The following is a 21,326-nucleotide window of genomic DNA, read 5'->3' as shown; positions in this document are numbered from 1 at the left end:
TCATCCGACTGACACTAATTTGCATTGATGACTTTAAAATGTCAATCCTCCTATTTCCTTTAACATTTAAACTGGCAGTGAGGTTTCTGTACCTTAAAGATATAATTACGCAATACTAAAGTATAAAAACCTCGAAAATTTAAGTGAAATTACAACTAATATGATTTTTAAAAGTGCTGAATATGACATTTATTATTCAATCGGACAGATCTTTGATTAATTCAATTTGAATTTTGAGCAAAATCTTCCAAGTGTTGTGGCAATGAAAGTTTGAGGTTTCAGGTAGATCACAAAGCCCCCCCCCCCTCTCTCTCTCTCTCTCAGCCTTTGTGGACCTTGGCTCATTTTCCACTTTCGTAATATATACACAGTCGGTAGGACTCCTTAGACGAGGATCAGCCCGTCGCAAGGCCGCTACCTACGCAGAGAACAACAGAAACACAGAAAAAACGCATACAGACATCCATGCCTTGAGTGGGATTCGAATACACGACCCCAGTGTTCGAGCGGGCGAAGACGGTTCTTGCCTTAGAACGCGCGGCCAGTGTGATTGGCAATCAAAAAAGTTATTACATCAAAAATAATGTTACTTGATGCGGAAAATGAGACTCCAAAATTAAGCGTTATGCAAGAGAATGTGCACTGAAATTGTGGGGTGGAATACTGTATAACGCAGAGCCCAAAGTCGGCTACGTAAACCGCATCTTTGGAAGAAATTAAATGTTTTGTCAAATTACAGCAGAATTTAAATGCATTTAACATTTTTTTCGATGCCTCTTCCAGTCCATTCAAAGCTCAGGCCTCTTATTCAGTTCCGTAATCGTTTTTCACAGACGGTAGGACTCCTTGGACGGGTGATCAGCCAGTTGCAAGGCCTGTACCTAAACACAGGACAGCACAAACAAAGATTAAACCCATACACACACCAAACATCCATGCCTTAAGTTGAATTCGAACCCACGATCCCGGCTTCCGAGCAAGCGAAGACAGTTCATGCCTTACAAAGCGCGGCTACTGTGACTGGCTTTCTAACAGGTTAAAATGGCCGAATTACATTGGATCCGAATAAACTATTATACAGTACAAGCTCGGTAGTTAACGGAGAGTTGCTACATGTCCAGCTACTTAAACATGCAATCCTAGACATTCAATGACCACCATCAGCAAACGTAAGCAATGTATTCAAGAAGAATTATTGATAAATATAACCAATATATTTACTGAAACTGATCATTATCATCCCTAACACATTCGTATTTATGTCGTCCAGGATGATAAATCTACATTCGTCAGCAAAGCTGATTTAAATTGATGGAGACTGTGTACACGTAAGTCCATAAAATATCACTGTAACGAACCACACACAAAAAAATATCTCAATCAATCATCGTCACTAGGACGAAATGCGTTTCGCGCTTCACTTGAAATGTACCGGTACGTAACTAATATTAATTAAGTCGACACCACGTTTCTGTCAGCCTCTGCCTAAACACAGGACAACACAAACACAGAATAAACACATACATATACAAAACATCCATGCCTTGTGCGGGATTCGAAATCTTGATCCCGGCTTCCGAGCGATCGAAGACAGTACATGCCTGAGACAGTTCGACTACCGTGACCGGCATCCTTTTAATAAATAAAGAAATAAATATACTGAAATATCTCAGATTTCAATTTACCTCTTCCTGCAGCTTATTCGCCACTCACGTGACAGATCAACAAACCTTGACATACTGTGACAACCTTCACACCAAGCCAACAAAACCTGTCACTACAATTCAGATTTTCATAACGGATCACGTGTTACAGAGTTGTGTCATGCTGCTGTCATATGTTATATTTATCTGTTAAATTCTGCTATTCTATACCTTATATACTTAAAGATTTAAATATTCAATTTCTTCAGAGTGACAGCTATAATGTGGAAGAGATTTTAAGAATAATCTTTTCTCAATTTCAAAGTACATTTTCATATAAAGCGTTAGAGCCTTCTTCGAAGAATGACATAACCAGTTGTGTAAAAACGATGAATTTTGCGAAATATCTTTATTTATAAATTATCCACAAGTTTATTGTCCCACCAAGCTTTCTATATACCAGGACCGGTTTCCCAGAAGTGAAGAGGCAATGGCGCCAAACTGACCACTCACCCCCATCTAGTGCCGACGTTAACAATGACGGAGCTATACCTCAACTCCCACTCACGTCTTCAAGGAGTGGTGCTTAATTAATTACGCCCAGGTATAGCTTCATCTTTAGTCGGTCACGGTAGCCGAGCGGTCTAAGGCATGCACTGTCTTCGCTCGCTCGGAAGCCGGGATCGTGGGTTCGGATCTGTTTCCTGTGAGGTACGAACTGAATTCTTATATACGTGTATTATTCCTATACATTGCCGGTCACGGTAGCCGAGTGGTCTAAGGCATGCACTGTCTTCGCTCGCTCGGAAGCCGGGATCGTGGGTTCGGATCTGTTTCCTNTTTGTGTGCGTTTTTCTGTGTTTGTGTACAGGTAGAGGCCTTGCGACGAGCTGATCACTCGCCCAAGGAGTCCTACCGAATGTGTAAGATTGAGAAAAACCGAAGTGAACGGAGTTCATGGAGGTAGGCCTAGGCCCATTGGGGCTGTAGTGCCAAGGGGGAAAAAAAGAATGGCTTCATCTTTACAAATGCACTGTAGTCCTTAAGTGAATAAACGTTCATGCAATACCAAAAAAATATAAACATTTTCTCAATTATATAATGTATTTCTAAGTATAAGGTATCAACTTCTTAAGTCATTTTACTTTGTAGGTTACAACTCACACTCTTTTAGTAGACTACTCACTTACTCATTATTTTTTATTGCTAGTGGGGTGGGACTAAGTCCCTTGTAGGTCGCGCCATAGCTCAAGCGGTTAGTCGCTGGCTTCCCACCGCGGCGGCAAGGGTTCGATCCCGCGTCTGGCCAAGTGGGATTTGGAGTGGACACAGTGGCGCTGGGGCAAGTTTCCTCCAAGAACCTATCATCTGGAGCTGGTACAATAGGTCAGAAGTGGCCGCAGTACAAGGAACTTAGTCCCACCCCACTAGCAGTAAAAAAGGTACATTGTACTACCTATTGTACCACCCCGAGATGATAGGTGAGGGTGATTGTGGAGCAATTTGTGGAGTGAGATTGGCAGGGGAAACCGAAGTACTCGGAGAAAACCTGCCCCATCGCCACTTTGTCAACCACAAATCCCACATAACTGGACACGGGATCGAACCCGGGCCACCGCGTTGGGAAGCCAGAGACTAACCGCTTGAGCTGTGGCGCGGCCCTAAACTTACTTACTTACTCATTGAGCTGAGCCCATGTTGAGGAGCCGTTAATTCTGCAGCTACTCATGAATTTGCAAGCATTTTATGAAACCCGAAAGTTCATTACCGACTTCACAAGAGCCCTCCACTGGTCCCTATCCTGATCCACATCACTCCTGCTTCTTCTCCTCGTCCTCCTCCTCCCCATTCGTTCTACATGACCTGCCCACCTCATCCTCCTTGACTTGATCATTCTAATTATACTTGGAGAAGAGTACACGTTATGAAGCTCCTCATTATGCAGTTTTCTCCAACCTCCTGTCACTTCATCTCTCTTCGGTCCAAATATTCTCCTCAACACCCTGTGCTCGAAAGCCCTCAGTCTATGTTCCTCCCTTAATGTCAGAGACCACGTTTCACACCCATACAGAATGACAGGCAAAATTATAGTTTTGTATTTTCTAATTTGTATGTTTTTGGACAGCAGACGAGAAGACAAAAGGTTCCAGACTGAATGGTAGCAAGCATTACCCGGATTCAATCGCCTCTCTATTTCCTCCTAAATCAGGTTTTGATTTTTTATAGTCGTTCCCAAATATCTGAACTGTGCCAAATTTTCAAAAACCATATTTAAATGTTATATTATGTATCATCGTAAATATACAATTAAAAATATAATAACAGGCAAAGCTGTCTATGTAAGTGGCAGTGGAGACCCACAAGATTGTGAGAAATCGAGGGTCCCATATCTTCTAGACAATCGGCTCACAGATGGCGGTGAGACTGTCAGCCTTATGCGTCTGATGCTCTTTACTCACAGGAAGGTTCCTGGTACTCATTTCTGTTAGAAGCTGACTCGGATCCAGGGCCACAGTGCTGCTAGAACGATTAGATCAATTGAAAAAATTAATAACCTCATTGGGAATTCGAACCCACTACCTTCCGACTTGTAACAGAGTACCTCAACCAACTGCGCTACCGTGTGCTCCGGTTTGACGGTAAACGACTGAAAATAAATTATAATACCAACTGCAAAAGAATGCTAAACTACAACAATCCTGCAATATATAGCTGAATATGTAAGGAAAATGGGTCCATTTTGGTCTTATAGATTAAACATGTTTTTAAGACAGAAACCCTAGGAATTAAATGCCCGTAACTTAGATTTGAGTTCCTTAGAGCTGTAACTACTAAAAGTCTTATCTTATGGATCGTGACACTTTGTAATTTGGTTCATGTTTACCGACGTTTCGAAAGAACATATCGCCTTGAACTTCAGGAGCGAAGACTAAACCAAGCAACTGGCAAGAAGCAAGCGAATCTGCTACCTTCAAAACGTCGGTATGCTGATAGCACACCATACGACACATCACAGGAGGCAGTGCGTTTTTGAACCTTTCAATTTCGCCGCAGAGCAAACTGATGGACATTACTAAACCAATATTCGCCTTAATGAAACTGCTGTTTCATTGCCCCATTAATTAAACATATCTTTATTATGTTTCTCCTGACGTATACAATTTAGGTAGTTAAATATTTAGTTATTAATTTCACGGAATGGCTAATATGTTGCTCCAAATATGCCCATTTAAAGTCAACATGACCCACAGAAGCTTAAAACTGATACTAAATAATATGACAGTGTCGTATATTCTACAGACTTCAATATGAATGAGAGAGGAAAAGTTTTATTTGTATTATTTAAGCTTTATGTAACCTTTTAAAGTACATAGATTACTTGCATATGTGTTACCAGCTTTAATGCTTAGAGACATTTCAATATCCCGCAAAGTGCTTTTGTGTTCCATACATTTTCAGAAAGAACAGCGGCAAATATGGAGACCACCTTCTGACATGTGACGTCCTATAACCTGGCGTCATATCCCGGAATTTAGTACTTTTCATGTCACCGCTGAGAGAACCTCAAAGCCAACTCACTCACTCATGGAGCTGAGCACTTCTGGAGAAGCCGCCAATCGTGCATTTACTCAACAACTTCCCAACAATTTATGGAACCCGAAGTTTCATTACCGTGTTCAAAATAGCCCTCCACTGTTCCCTATCCTGAGACAGATCAATCCAATCCATACTATCCCATCCTATAACTCTGAGATCAATTTTAATATTGTCTATCCACCTACGTCTTGGTTTTCCCGGTGGTTTCCTTCCTTCTGGCTTTCCCACCAATATCCTATATGCATTTTTCTTCGCCCCCATTCGTGCTACATGTCCTGCCTACCTCATTCTCCTTGGCTTGATCATTCTAATTATACTTGGAGAAGAGTACAGGTTATGAAGCTTCTCATTATGCAGTTTCCTCCAACCTCCCTCACTTCATCTCTCTTCGGTCCAAATATTCTCCTCAGCACCCTGTTTCTCCAAACCAATACAAACAACAGTTCTTTCCCTCAACATCGTCAACCGGCCAATCTCTTGAAAGATGATGTTCTGTGATTTCCGTGAGGAAGTCCTTAAATTTTTAAACGTCCATCAGATTCGTTTTACTCTTCTAAGATTTAATACTCGTGTAATATGAAACAGGGCAGTGCATGTAGCACGAATGGAGGAGACGAAGAATACGTGTAGGATATTGGTGGGAAAGCCAGAAGGAAAGAGACCACTGGGAAGACCAAGGCATAAGTGGGTGGGCAATATTAAAATGGACCGTAGAGTGATAGGATGGCATGGTACGGATTTGATTGATCTGGCTTAGGATAGGGACCAGTGGAGGGCTTTTGTGAACACGGTAATGAACCTTCGAGTTCCATAAAATGCCGGGAAATTCTTGAGTAGCTGCACAATTGGCGGCTCCTCAAGAAGGGCTCAGCTCCATGAGTAAGTAAGTAAGTAAGTAAGTAAGTAATTAGTAGATTAGTTAGTTTGTTAGTGAAACCAAGTTGACCTATATATTATATTTTATTCTAATGTGATCTCTCAACCCTTAGAATGCTCTCCCCTGCAATAAAGAGCCTGCCACGAATAAACTCACTCAGGGTAGACAATTTAATTCCTGCAGATAGATGACGTCATAGCAGACGTGCACGTCACAGAGATATGGCATGAATGATGATAGAGGTGACATTACATTACGTTGGGCGATATGACAAGAAATCACAAGCCCAAGGACTGCCGGAACTCTAAATCATTAGCAACAGATCACACTTGAGGAAAACATCAATCTCTAGTTTAAAGCATGTGGATGATTTTGTCTGCAAAATTACAAATACGTTGTGTGTAAAGTAACTGTCGAAACAAACAAGTATAATGAGTATTTGACAGAATATGATAGACGGAAATGAAACAAAAACACTAGAATGATAGGATCTTCGTCACATTCTCCTATTCTCTCCTTTATTAGACAATTTTGAAGGGACATCATAATTATTTGGTAAACTAATTACCACGGATTACTGTTTTTACATTACGTTGAAACCAGGCAGCCGATCACAGCGATCACGCGCTCTGAGGCATGTACTGTCTTCTATCGCTCGAATGCTGGGGACTTGGGCTCGAATCCCCCTCCAGACATGGATATCTGTGTGCGTTTATTCTGTTTGTGTTGTTGGGTGTGTTAGTAGCTGCCTTGTGACGGGCTGATCCTCCATCCAAGGAGTCCTATCGAATGTATATAGGATTAAGAAACTAAAAAATTGGCCAAAGTCAACAGATAGACAGAGAGATAGATGGATGGATAGACAGCCGGAGAGACAGACAGATAGATAGATAGAAAGCTAGGCAAGTCTATTCAAGTGACAATGGGACGGGCTTTTGTTCCGGAGTACTCGGTAACTGTAAAACAATAAATAAATTTTAATTTTAAAGATGATACTCTCACCTCCGCCCCCCCACATTACTGTGCAAAACGGGCAGTTATTCTTTTCTGCATCGAAGTTGAAATCTCAAAGAAATACTGTAACAAATAATGGTAGCATTGCAGTGGACTGTAAATTATTTATTTTATAATGAAATTGAGTGGGCAAATATACAATTGTGGAACAAATTTGCGAACGCCCTGTATATTTCAGCCATTATAAAGCAAAGTGGAGACTTGAGTAAATCTCAGATCCTCTACGTCACTGTCACGAACTAACAGAAATGTCATTTTCGCTTCACATAACTTCCGTTCAAGTACAGGGTTTACCACAAGGCGATATATTAATTTTAAGGCATATTCCTGAAGTACGAACATCATAACTATGATCTGAAATCTTTGGTGGAATGAGGCTTGGTTCCACGAGGTACTTTGATTGTCAAATAAGATTAGAATTTTGTGCTACACATTTTCGAAATATCTACACCCGCAAAGAAATCGTTCCTAAGCAAACATCAAGTGATCACGTTTAAGGAGGAGGTGTCGCGAATGAATTGAGCCCTGTGGGTTCTCTGAGACTTGCATTTCAATTTTTGAAGGACGAGTCCATTTTTTGAAATGACCTTTAAAGAAAATTTTGTAAAATTCACGAGTATTATTCTTCGAAGCAAAATCTCTTATCATAATTATCGCTAAAGTTTTTATTGCTATTTTAAATCTTTCTACGTGAATAGTGGGATAAATAGATCCTTCATGAGTTTCCATAAGGTTTCAGTGGCCAGTGTTCAAGTTTTACTCCACAGATAGCAACACTTGTACATATTACATGTCTGTAAAAATCTTATTTATTTCCATGTCTTTCCATTGGTACTCATGCACTTTTTGCTATTTATGTTTGTAGTACAAATTTCTACCTCCTTTTCTATTCCAGTTCCACGCTTGAGCGTACTTTATCACAAATTTTATTGTAATTTTTTTTCTCTCGCCGAATTAGCCTGGTCTCAAGTGATTAAATAGCTGTGTCAGTCAGACAAGATTTATCCAGTGATTGAGGTTAGATCTTCTAAGAGACGCAACTGAGTAGGTGTCTTCTCTCCCCTTCACCTGAAGACGGAAACAGATAGAGTTTCCGAAACGTCGTGTTTTCTATTCTTTAGAATAACAGACGATGGAAAAGTAAAAAAAACAGTAATTCTCTGTGTTAAGAATATCTCCCACACACTTTCTGAAATCTTGTCATATTTTAGTGTAGAAACGCCCAAGCTCCAGAATAATTTCTGTGTGATTTTTAAAAGTAACACAAATTTTATTTGGTCGTAAGTATTAGCGAGTGAATCCAAGTATTCACAATCGCTGATTGTGTGTGCTCTCGTGCTGTTCTGTACATAAATATAACCCACTGCAGTTCTGTAACGACGCCTCTCGTGAAGTATGCTCTAATATACAGAAAATTGTGAATATTCTGTCGGATATTTCCAGTTTCCCGCAAATGACCTGATAGACAGCAACTAAAGATATGAAATTTAATCTATATTCTTCTCAGCATGTACGTACAATAGCTATGTCTGTTAAGGTTCGGCAACACAGAGCGCTACACTATGTTCGCTACCTACGCTACGTACGCTGCGTACACTCTGCGACGCAGCTAACATAGGGAACATAGCGTACGGAAGACTATGTGACCAGTCACATTGGCAATAAAGGGAGATATTTTTCTGTTCGTATAGCGAATATAGCGTACGTAGATTGCATCGCGTACTTAGCGCTCTGTGTGGCCGAACCTTTAGAGCGACGCGCAAGTTCGAAGGGAGAATCTCTAGATACTTCCAGTTCTCATTTCCTAATATTATTGCAGCATGTAGGCAAGTTACTAAATAAGGACTCTGTAAACAATGGCCTTTTCTAGGTAATGTCCGTAAATTACAAAACAGAAGTTATGGTCTCTACGAGGTCAGAGAGATAGCTACGCGATGCAACAATAAAATAATTATAATTATTGGGGGAGGTGTTTTTATGCGGTTCGTGTCGAGGTATTATAAACAGGAAAAATCTAGAATTTAGTTGTTTTTTTAATTCGCTTAGTAGGGGGTGAAGCCCAGCTGTGTCCACTAGGAAGTGAGAACGGAAACTTTATTATATATAATATATATAATTGTTTACAAAAATGGTTTTATATGATAAAGTGTGATACTGAAACAATGCAAAGCACTACAACAGCATTACTTTAGAGTGCAGCAAAGACGGGTTGCAAATGTATGTCGAACAGTATTTTTTTTTAATATTAATGGGGTGGGGCTGAGTCCCTTACACTGCGGCCACTTCTGGCCTATTGTACCAGCCCGAGATGATAGGTGAGGGTGATTGTGGAGGAATTGCTGGAATAAAGATTGGCAGGGGAAACCGACGTACTTGGAAAAAGCCTGTCCCAGCGCCACTTCGTCCACCACAAATCCCACTTGACCAGACCCGGGATCGAACCCAGACCGCCGCGGTGGGAAGCCAGCTACTAACCGCTTGAGCTATGGCTCGGCCCTATATAGAGCAGTAAGGAACGCCCAATATAGAAATACGACGGACACACAAAGAGACTTGGAACGTCAGTGACAGCGTTGCCAGATGCGTGTATACAGATGGAACAGCGGCTGTTTGAGACTTCGAACCTCAAACTGTGCAGAAGACGCAATGACTGAATGACTGTGCAATCGTGTAGCTGCGAAGACTGTTTCTGAAAACAATGCACGGAATTTAACAGTCGCTATCTGACATTTTGAGAATTATAATCAATTCAGTTTTACTACCTAACTTTCCCAGCGTTCCGCGCGCCTCCCCTAGAGGGTCGCATCCTACATTTTAGGAGCCACAGGTTTGAGTGTTCTAGACGTCTTCTTCCATTTCACAGTTCTGCTTTACTCCCAGTTGCAAAACTTTGGAACTAACTTTTCTTCCCGTTATGAAGAAAGATCTACCGGCATACATTATTCAAGCAAGTAACGCATGCGCACAAATATGTTTCCTGATCAAAAGATTAATGAAAGTGAGTGAAGAAGCGTCCTTGAGAAAAAATTTCAGACACAGTTAATAAAGCCTGCTGTAAAAATTAGCGTATATAATATTCGCTTTAATTACGAAAAATCGAAGTCATATTCATGTCGAAGTTAGAATCTCTATACATTCGGAACAAGTTTTTCCCACTCAGTTAAGAAGTTTATAATTTCCTGCCTCAGGATCAAAGCAATAAAAATGAAAATTATAATTTAATTTGTGTGTGAAAACTTAGTCTTTTACCTTAAAGAATGAACATGGCCTCAACTGAGTTGCTTGAGGGCAATGTGCAGAAAATATAATGACGCAGTAACTTGGGGAATATAATGAAGTGATGATGAATATGACATAATGAGGAAATTCTACAATTAAAAGTTTCGCCAAATATTATTCAACTGATTAAATAAGAAACGCAGTTTGTAAGTGGCAGGTGATTATTTTATACAAACTTTCTGGCATGAAACTAAATAGATATAGGTTAAGATAATCTTACAATAGAGTTTAAAGAAATGCGAAAAGAAGAAGACCTCTAGGAAGACCTAGACGCAGTTGGGAAAATAATACTAAGGCGAATCTTATGGAAATAGAAGGAAATAACTCACTAGGAAGACCAAGACGTAGATGGGTGGGCAATATTAAAATGGACCTTAGGGAGATAGGATGGGATATTATGGACTGGATTGATCTGGCTCAGGATAAGTACTAATGGAGGGCTCTTGTGAACACGGTAACGAAACTTCGGGTTCCATAAAATACTGGGAAATTGTTGAGTAACTGCACAATTGGCGGCTTCTCGAGAAGGGCTCAGCTCTGAAACTTTTAAAGTCTTAGTCAGAGTCAGTATCAGTTACTTTGCGACTCTTGGTTCACTCCCAATCAGTTCCTCTTGGCAAGAAGAACCTTGACACTCACGGCCAATAATTCTTCTTTCAAGTGAACACATGCAGTTTAGGTCCTTATGTAATATCTTCTCTGTCGAGAGAAAGGGTTTTTTCGTTTACAATTTCTGCTTGGCCTCGCCAGCACAGTCATTCTCATGTCCGAGTCCCGAGAGACTCGTGACCACATTTTACTCTCTCAAAATCGAGACTCCCCCAACCTTCAGGGCCAGCTTCCAGAATTTATATCCCCCAGGGATAGAGTGGCCCAGTTATACCCCCAGGCACTAGGTTCTCATTTCGTCGCCTCATACGACTCGCAGGGCTACGGTAGAGGTATTTGACCCCGCCTCCACACGGTTAATTTTCATCTAATTAATATATAAATATTCAGTTCGTACCTCAAAGGAAACACATCATATCTCCGCTACAAAACCCAACCGGCTAATCCTGTTGAGAGAATCAGCCGCTTTTCGATAACAGTACGGGACACACAAACACAGTCTGTGTTAGGAGTATAGAGTGTGTTAAAGCAGATAGTGCATATACTAACCAACAAGTTTTAGAGTGTTAAATATCCGTTTTTAATGCACCATTTCCTTCGCTGACTCGTTTTTCAATTATTTTAAATGTTCATCATAACTATCTCCTTACCAAAACTCGTCCCTTCATTTTAATGCAGACTTTCCCCATAATTTCAATTTATAATGTTTCAATATTATATGTACTGTATCAGGATCCTTGCACCATATGTTGCATTACATTATTCCTCTTTTTCCTCTTAAATGTTTTCATCTTCCGATAACCAAACGAATCGAACCACAACCATCCCTGATATTTCAGTTATAATATTCCTGTCCCGTCTTAAGTTCCATTAATTTGTAAAAAATATAATGTACTGTTCTTAATCATAATGTTAAAGATAATTTATATTTCCTTGTTTCTTATTATTTTATTTAAATACGCTTTTAATAGTTCAGATTATGTTAATATAATTAGTAAATAATGAATTTGAAGAGTTGTGGAGGTAAGCGATCTTGTACTACTCGTAATTTAACTTTCCACCCCAACAATTTCCTCTAGGGAGCGAGAAATAACCGAGACAAAACTTCTTTCGAAATAGGTCAATTTGAGATTTATTCATTGTATTGCTTCGTATGTTACCAACGTGATCCAAACTTAAATTCACCCAACAACATTTAGTGCAGGAACCGATGCTAAGTTTCACTGAAATCTGTGAAGGAATTCACAAACGAGGCCTATGGAAGGATGGAAAATACCTCTCCTGCAGAACAGATAGGTCTAGCGGCAATGCTCTTGGATTTTATTAGACAGGTGCACATTTAGAATATTTGCACGGGATACCGGCTGTTCTAAGATTTTTCTTTATTTTACTCATTCCCTCCAGGAAGAGGCTGGGGTAGTACTTCAGTTAAGTCACGACCGCTTCTATCTATATTCTTCTCAATGAGTCATGCGTCCATGACCATTCCACTCGACGCTTCGCAATCTAAGATGCTGAGCGCATCATGAAATAAACTACTATGAAAAGACCTCTTCGTTATGCACTTATTTTATACACTTCGTGTAAAACCTTATAAAATGGAAAATAATGTGTATAATTCACGAAATATAATTGAATTTCTAGAAATTGAGATGTTTCAATTTCTTATGTGCCTTGGCTAAGAGTCATTTAGGTTCGTCTCCCTTGCCAGTCTTGACACCCCTGATTTAAAATTCTTTTCAGTATAATGACTCGTCTTCGAGTATAAAAAAGAAACGCCCTTGTGACTTTGCATTCTAAACCGTCTTGGATTATTACCCTTCTTAAATTTCCAAGTTACACAAATACGCATAGCTTTGTGCTGATACTGCTCTCTATCGGGAAATAAAAGAAGTTCCAAGCTATCTTAGATTTAAACAAAATTTAAAATTCAGATTGGGCACTGAACTGCACAGTTTGGAAGAAGCCAAAACAGTCTTCCCTAGCTTGTCAGATAGTTCGGTTTCTATTAAAGTGGACCCACGAGTCAGTATTATGACGTTGCTCGGTTCGTATGCACTCTTTGCCACGGGTTATAAAACTTTTTTTTTCCCCTTGTCCTACAATACTTTAGACCAACTCACGAAACTTATCCTTCTGGAGCCTGAAGTTGATCTAAATAATATTAAAAGTTCAGTTCCTACTGCACAGAAGGAAGCGTTGTGACTCAATTACAAACACAGGGCACATAAACCCTGTTTAGGGAAATAATCGCTGTTTGTTCTGAGAATTGTGCGGGAGCCATAAGTGCACTCTGTGGGAAATATGCAGAACTTGTATAATGTGAAAGAGCTGCATGTAGGACACATGGTCGCACTGTCTAAAGCAGTCTAAAGCGGTCTAAAGCAAGAACTGTCTTCACTCACTCGAACACTGGGATCGTGGCTTCGAATCCCACTCAAGACATGGATGTCTGTGTGTGTGTGTTTATTCTGTGTCTGTGTTGGCCTGTGTGTAGGTAGCGGCCTTAAAACGGACTGATCACTAGTCCAAGGAGTCCTACCGTCTGTGTAAACATTATTACGAAGCCGAAACGATGCCAGTGCCCGACACAGAGATGTAGAACCATTGATGAATGAATTAACGAAAGGAGGTACGTATAGTAACAACTCTGTTCTAAAGGACTAAACAAGAGAATTCTTGTATAATTTGAGGTTCTCACAGCAGTGATTACGAACAGTCCTATCATGTGGGATATAACGCCATATATTCTGTCTGAAGTCAAGCGATGTTTCGGAGAAATATTTCGGCTCCATCTATAGGGTTGAAGTACTGATTTGCTGTCTTCCGTTTCCCTCCTGTTTCCTATATAATCCGAAATTTCGGCTAGCCAATTGCTCTGTTTACAGCCACTCTCGTTTCTTCTTGGTTTTATTCTTCGACCTTGAAAATGGAATTGATATGTTCTTCCGAGAAGTCTGTTGACTTTCAACTGACTACATGGCGTTACATCTCTGAAGGTACAACTCCTTGGGTGGGGCTCTATTTTCTCATACTCTGTATGAGGAAGCCCTGTGGTGACGAAGAATCGATTCCGAAATGTTAATGGATATACCTGCTTCAACTCCTCTGAATAAGTAAATTGTTTTATTTTTTATTATATTTTAGCATCCTGTTACATTGCGACATTTTAAAATATTTAACAAACACTTTTAGTGTATTTTATACAAGGTTGGCTTTTTGCATTACAGACGGGAAACTTACCATCTAAAATTTGTTTTATTTTGTTCTCTTGGGTTATTTAACTTCTTCTTCAATATCCATGTTATAATATAGAGTTGGATGATAGGACGAAGGATGAATAATACATTGGAAAGTATTTGAAAGGAGGTGGTGGTGGTGATGTAACTGAAATAGTATCATGGTAATTTTCTACAGGGACTGAAGAAAACTACGGAAAACTAAATCTGGATACCCGGTATCACGGCCTGGATTCAAACCGAGTCCCTCCCGAATTCATTTCTGAACTATTACCTCTAGAGCAATCTGTTTAGTACGATAAGCCGTATATATAGAGTAGATACTGTCAAGTTGAAAGAGTGAGTCTAGTCATTTTGATGGATTTACATGTCTTAAAACTCCCCTGAATATGAAAAAGTGTTTTTTGGAGTACCGTCTTTATATACGAATTCGCGCTTCGCTAGCGCCTGATGGATTGGACAGATCTAATTCATACTGGAATTTGCGTGTCTCTCATTGATAGCTCGGTGTCTGATGAATATGAAAGGTGTAGCCCCAAAAATATGGGCGTTCCTCATATACCCCAAACACAAAATGACGATTTTCTCTAAAAAGAAGAAACGATTTTGAGTAAGGTTCATTAATTTACAGAGCCTATTCACATAAATGTCCATCACAGTGGCCGCGCTGTCTAAGAAAATGGGTTCGCTTGCTCGAACACTGGTTTGAATCCCAATTGAGGCATGAATGTTTGCGTTTATTCTGCGTTTATGCTGTTGTGCGTAGGTAGCGGCCTTGCGACAGGGCTGGTCCCCCGTCCAAGGAGTCCTACCGGCTGTCTATGAGATTACAGAAACGGAAGTGAAACGGCCTTCCGCTGATGACCTATGCTCCAGAGGCTCCAGAGACAGCAGCAGCAGAAATTAGAATAAATAGCCTAAATAAAACTGCATACATATTATCTACAATGTTATATCCATACGCGCACTAGGGGCTCAAGTGTTTACGTAACGCGTATATGTCCTAGCTTGTATAATCAGCGGCCAAAAATTGTCTGCTGAACAAGAAGAGATATCGTGTAGAATATGAGGTTCTCATAGCGAGTTATGAAAATTGTCATTTTCTGGAATATAGAACTGTGTAGTTCGTGTATGAGCTGATGTTTCGGAAGAATCTATCACCTCCAACTTCAGGGTCGAAATTCAGATGGAGTTGATAGGTTCCTCCGAAACGTCGGCTCATATACGGACTACACAGCACTATATCTCGGAAGATGGCAAATCAACAATAGATATAATTTCCAACGCAACACTGAAGGTCATTTACATATGAGGAAGAGAGTGCATCCGTCAGGAGATTTCATCTTGCTCAGTATTCATTAATCAACCGGAAATCTATTCCATTTCCAAAAAACTGACTGTAGATTCTAAAGGGTTCTGACGATGGTGTATAACACTCAATATTACTGGAATTTTGGACTTTTTCCTTCGTCAGTTATTTTAGAAACTAGAAAAGCACGACGTTTCGGAAACTGGATCTGTTTACGACCTCAGCTGATCACTGCAGTGACCGAGTTTAGCTCTTTCTAAGCAACCAACAGAGTAGGTGTCTTCCCCCGTCATCTGAAGGACGGAAACAGATCCGGTTTCCGAATCGTCGTGTTTTCTAGTCTCTTGAATAACGGACGATGGAAAAAGTCCGAAGAATGACTGTGCTGGCAAAAGCGATTAGCAAAACCCGCACCAATATTTTAAAGTTTTAATGGGGCAAAATTTTTCTTTCCGCCTCCTCGTAGTACACCTGTACTCTTAACTACCGGTAGTGGCACTAAAATCCCATCAGGCAAAAGAAAAAGAGTTTATTGATTCTGAAAGATGTGAAGTGTTCCATCCTTTGGGATACAAAGCCATGTCGCTTTGTGAAAATCAACGAATGTTTTGGAAGAATATCCATTTTAGTCCTCAGCACTGCTTGCTGCCTGTCTCATGTTGATTATTTGCATTCCTCCTAAACGTCCATTACCTTCACCCGACTATGTGGCGTTATATCACAGAAGATAAAATCTTCATTATTGATTCTTATATTATTTTACTATCTACCGATCAATAATGAAACCAATAATTCATAATATGAGAAGGAAGAAAGAGATATCAGAATCCAGTGGAAATAGTACAAACTGTTGCTGCCAAGAACGACGGCTTCGTGGGGTTTTGCGGACTATACACAACCTTATTGCGAGTTCTTGCACCCTGCTATTGAAGTTTTAAGCATTACAAAGATGCAGTGTCACCTGCAGATTTCTATGGTGCGGAATTAGATAAGCTAATGATATAGTGACGTGTATACACGTTGCTAGGCAACGGGTCGATAAACACATTCCTGCAAAACAAGCGCTCAACAATAGGACATACATGGCTAGGTAACGGGCCAGTACACAAGCATTATTAATAACAGAAAGCAGTGTTTTCCGTGGGGTTCGCGCAAACTATTTATAGGAAGTTTTTGGCAGGACAGTAGTAGTAGTAGTAGTAGTAGTAGTAGTAGTAGTAGTAGTAGTAGTAGTAGTAGTAGTAATAGAAGCAGCAGAGTAACAGAAAGTATACAACAGAAGACCGAGTCTACGGAATTGGCAACTGCAGAAATAGTAAAAAAGGAGTTAGACTGTGTCAAGAAGACTTCATATGTGAGTTGAAGTTGCAGGGAAACAGTTATAAATCCGTTACCTGGATACGACTAGTGAGGACTGAGAATTCTAGTGTTTGTGTAACGGTGAACTGTAAAGTTCACCGTTACAACAGTAGCGCTGTAATTACCTGTAGTCAGGAAATATGTGAACGTATAATGTGAATAAATCCAATCATCAAATCTAAAATTCGTCTTATGCGTCACCCCTACGCGTAAAAATATGAATGGTGAATATGTACGGATTTGTAAGGCGATGATCGTGGGCTCTTTAAAGGTTCTACCATAACACCCGCCTAAAAGCACAGGAGAAAACCACTAAAACTCAAGTCAAAAGAGATTGTATCTCAAGCCGAGATTCAAACCGGGATCGTCCTGTAAACAAATGTATTGCATTTAGGCAGCGTCTACACGAGAGTACAAAATGCGTCCTCTGTAACGAACGTACTATATGACGGACGTTGCTGAGGACACCACACAGTTGCAGAATGCGGTGCGTAGTGTTTTGTCTGCAATGGAGCCAGAATAAAACCTAGCATTCGCATCTCTTGTTTATTTCTACAACGGACGCCACGACGTTCGTTACAACGGACGCATTTTGTGCGCTCGTGTAGACGCTGTCTAAGGCTACATCAACGAGAATAGTATTTTTAGCCAATTTTTCTTATTTTGAAATAATAAAAGTAGGCTTATGCGATCACCATGCTGTCTGTATCCCTCCTCCTCATCAACTTTGAATGGCTGAACCAGTCTTTGTGGGTCTTGGTCTGAATGTCATGGCATCTGAACCCATCTCAATCGATTGCTTCATAAATTCCTGCCATCACTTTGGGTGTCTATATGTGTATACCACTATTGTTGCTAGGCAACGGCTCTGTAGAAAGTTCACCGCGGCAACAAATATACGTTGGTCACGTTGTTTTCTATAAGGTTCCTGTCATACAGAAGGACAGTGTGGATTTGTTTATCTTCCTAACGCTGCAAGGCAATGGCTCGGTAAAGACGCTCCCGTGACAACGAAGAATTGTTAGAGGTGTTGTTTTCTATGTGGTTCGTGTCGTATCAAAGGAAAGTAGGCGATTATTTCTGTTAGTTATTTAACGAGTCTGTCACTATCGATACTACACAGCGTAGATGACAGGATGATTAATGAGTATGGTGCAGTTGGTGGAAGGAGAACTTGGAAGAACGACAATTTATCCAAGCTTTACATTTACACTACAAATACCACATTGCGTGATCTGTGAGCGAACCGGGACGCCGTGGAAAGAAGCTGGTGAATAACAGACTGAGCCATAACATGTCCCCTTAAAAGTAATGAATTAATTGAAATCATAATAAGAAGGGCATATGTCATTTCATCTGTCCTACGACATGTATAATTTTCAAAATTAGCCCTGCATAATCAAGTGAGTTGGCTCAAGTACACACAAAATCACGTGTCTTTCAGCCATCCCCACGAAAATCATGGAGCTTTAAGAACGGATCCGGGAAGCCGTAGCTCGAATCTCTTTGGCCATGCTGCGGAATGTAATGAGTAACTGCGCACAAGATGGTGGTCATCTGTAACATGGATAGTTTTATATTTTATGGTAGTACAACCTGAATGTTCAACACCGCTAATACCTGAGTCAGCTTCATCCAATTCTCATTCTCACAATCTATTTTCCTTGTATTTATCCAACCATTATACTCCCATATATATTCCTATCTTCCAAGTAGTAATTTTCTTCCTAGTTTCCCCATAAAAATTCTGTACGCACTTCTTGTCTCCCCCATTTAACTACACGATAAGTTTACTGCAACTTCTTAGATTTCGTTGGCTTTATATTACTCAGTAAGCTACACAATCACGAGGTTCCTTCAGCGCAAAATTCCTACGTAGGGCTGCGCTAATTGCCTCGCCTTCTAAATTTTCCTGAATAGCACTTTCAAAATGAAGACTATTGCATCGAATGGTACTATGGTAGATGAATTGAAGGGAATCTGGAAGGAAAATGCCCAGATACTATTACAGCGTTTGCCTGGAGGAACTAAGGAAAACCAAGAGTAACCTGTCATGATAACCGGTGTTCCGACTGAGATTCGAACAGAATATTTCCAGAATAAGTCTGTAGCTTTACCGCTACATCTGGCCTCTCGGTACCTTCCAGATTGCAAATAGGATATAATATATATATATATAGGATCTCTAAAAAGAAAACGCTCATACTCTGTTTAGTTATACTGTATGCTATGAAAATTAAAAGGGAAGTATTTCGCCTTACGTTCGCGTATATCGCCATATTGGTACTATACAATAAAGCAAAATATGTTGTATACAAAAATGTTACATAAATTTCTGACTTCTCAGTTATGAGAGCTGTGTAGCCCAAGATATTCAGATAATATAATCCATAACTTTGTTTCGTTTCGCTCTCTTTCACGGTATAATGATCAATTTGCAATAAAAATTACAGGAAACCAAAATTAAATATTTTTCAAACATGTATCATCACATTATTCTTAGCTCTCGCTACTGCTTTGTACTACTGCTCTGCTCTTATTTCATTGGTAGGAAGGCCGCTCTATGAAGTCGCCTTACAAAGAGAGCTTCTATTGGTGCTCATGTACTTGGTTTTGTTTTGTTGATTAGGTTTGTGGCATAAATTTCTATCTCCCTTTCTATCCTAGTTCCAAGCATATGCGTGTTTTTCAACAATTTGCACTGTATATTCTCTTGTTATCCCTCCGAATTAGCCTGGTCTCAGGTAATTAAGTAGCTGTAGTGAATCTGACAGAGGTTGTCCAGTGATTGAGGTTAGCTCTTTCTGGAACCAACAGAGTAGGTACCTTCTTCCCCCTTCACCTGAGGACAGAAACAGATCCACGAAATGTTGTATCTTCTCGTTTCTAGAATGCCGGACGTTGGAGAAAGTCAAAACCCCCAGTAATTTCTATGTCTCGTTAAATGGAAATTAGCGAATTTGTTCCTAACTTAATACGATGAACACAAATAGCCCGCTCTAGTACTGTAATGCTATAGAGTTTTTTTTTGTATAGGATGAAATGTGTCAAAGCGACGCAGTTTAGTAACCGTTAGGAGTAACGTCGGTTTTATTGCTGTTCCTCAATATAATTACAACACATGTACGTTTATACCACACCGTCAGCATTGCTTCGAGACCGTCTCCAGTGTGCTTGAGTTCTACTAATACTGTCACTAAATTCAATCGATTTATCTAAAGATTGTGTACTGTAAGAACTTTTTGACTAAATAGATTCTAATTTACGGATTTCAACATGTGAAAATTTCATAAATTACAACATGTTCCCTTAAATTTTATTTTTAGCCTACTCTCCTTATTTTGATAAAATAAATAATGTTAATGAAATCTCAATGTTGTATGTGTGTGTCTGTATATCCCCCTTACTAACTTCTGAATGGCTGAAAGAAGCTTTATGAAATTTGGTATGTATATCATGGCATCGGAGATAATCTCAATGGCATGTTTCATAATTCCATCCCATCAGTATGTGTCTATATGTATATCCTTCTGCTTTTGCTAAGCAACGGCTCGATGAAAATTTTACCACGGGAACAAATACATACACATCAATAGAAAATTATTGGATGCGTTATTTTCTATGTCATCCGTGTCGTATCAGATATTTAGACGAGTAGTTCTTCCCAGAACTCATTGTTGACATGTATATTTGCATTTCGAACCCAATTTTTTTACAGTGCATATTTCACATTTTGATGTTTAGCATTTAGAGCTATGCACAGTATATTTATTAAATAAATGTAATCATAATAATTACTAATATTTAAATCGTGTAAATTTTAATGGCGTACTTAAAAGACGAAATTTGCCCTTGAGATCATTTCATGGATGTAAACATTTCGAGCTGACTGAATTTCGTAATTCTATTGTAGTTCAATTATTATTACAATATAAATTAATTGATAAAAATTAATTTCAACTATATCCCTATCCATAACTTTGTAATAGTTAAAATATGGATAAAAGTGAACCTTAAATATGCTATTTCCTCTTCTGAGCGTTCATCTTCACGCTCTGGTCGCTTTTCTTGCAGTTAAAAAACACCTGGTAGCCAGTGCGTAGGAAGCAAACTTCGTCCTAGAAACGAACCGGATACCTTTGAGGAAGAAAACATCCCTCTCCCATCGGAAATCGAACCTCCAGTTTTCCAGCTCTTGACTAACCACTCAACTTCTTTTCATTTTCTTATTTTGCTTGTTTAACGATGCTGTCAGTATTGGTACTGCATCGTGCTTCTGATGAGATGATTAATGAACGTGCAGCAGATGGTGGAAAGAGAACGAACAGGGAATATATTCTGCCTCATTTCCATGATAAAATATTCTTTTGGGCCCAAAGCATCAGTAAGGAATCCTCTTT

General features: G+C 39.7%; 1 protein-coding gene across 1 annotated transcript in view; it reads right to left on the bottom strand.

Moving 5' to 3' along the window:
* Positions 1-21,326, bottom strand: part of LOC111873334 (neuropeptide F receptor) — a 72,261-nt gene that overhangs the window by 36,236 nt on the left and 14,699 nt on the right. The gene's annotated exons all lie outside the window — the stretch shown is intronic.

Source organism: Cryptotermes secundus, unplaced genomic scaffold (genome assembly GCF_002891405.2).
Source record: "Cryptotermes secundus unplaced genomic scaffold, Csec_1.0 scaffold317, whole genome shotgun sequence".
Lineage (NCBI taxonomy): Eukaryota > Metazoa > Arthropoda > Insecta > Blattodea > Kalotermitidae > Cryptotermes > Cryptotermes secundus.
Note: the sequence above shows the minus strand (reverse complement) of the source record. Positions and strands in the feature narration are given on the sequence as shown.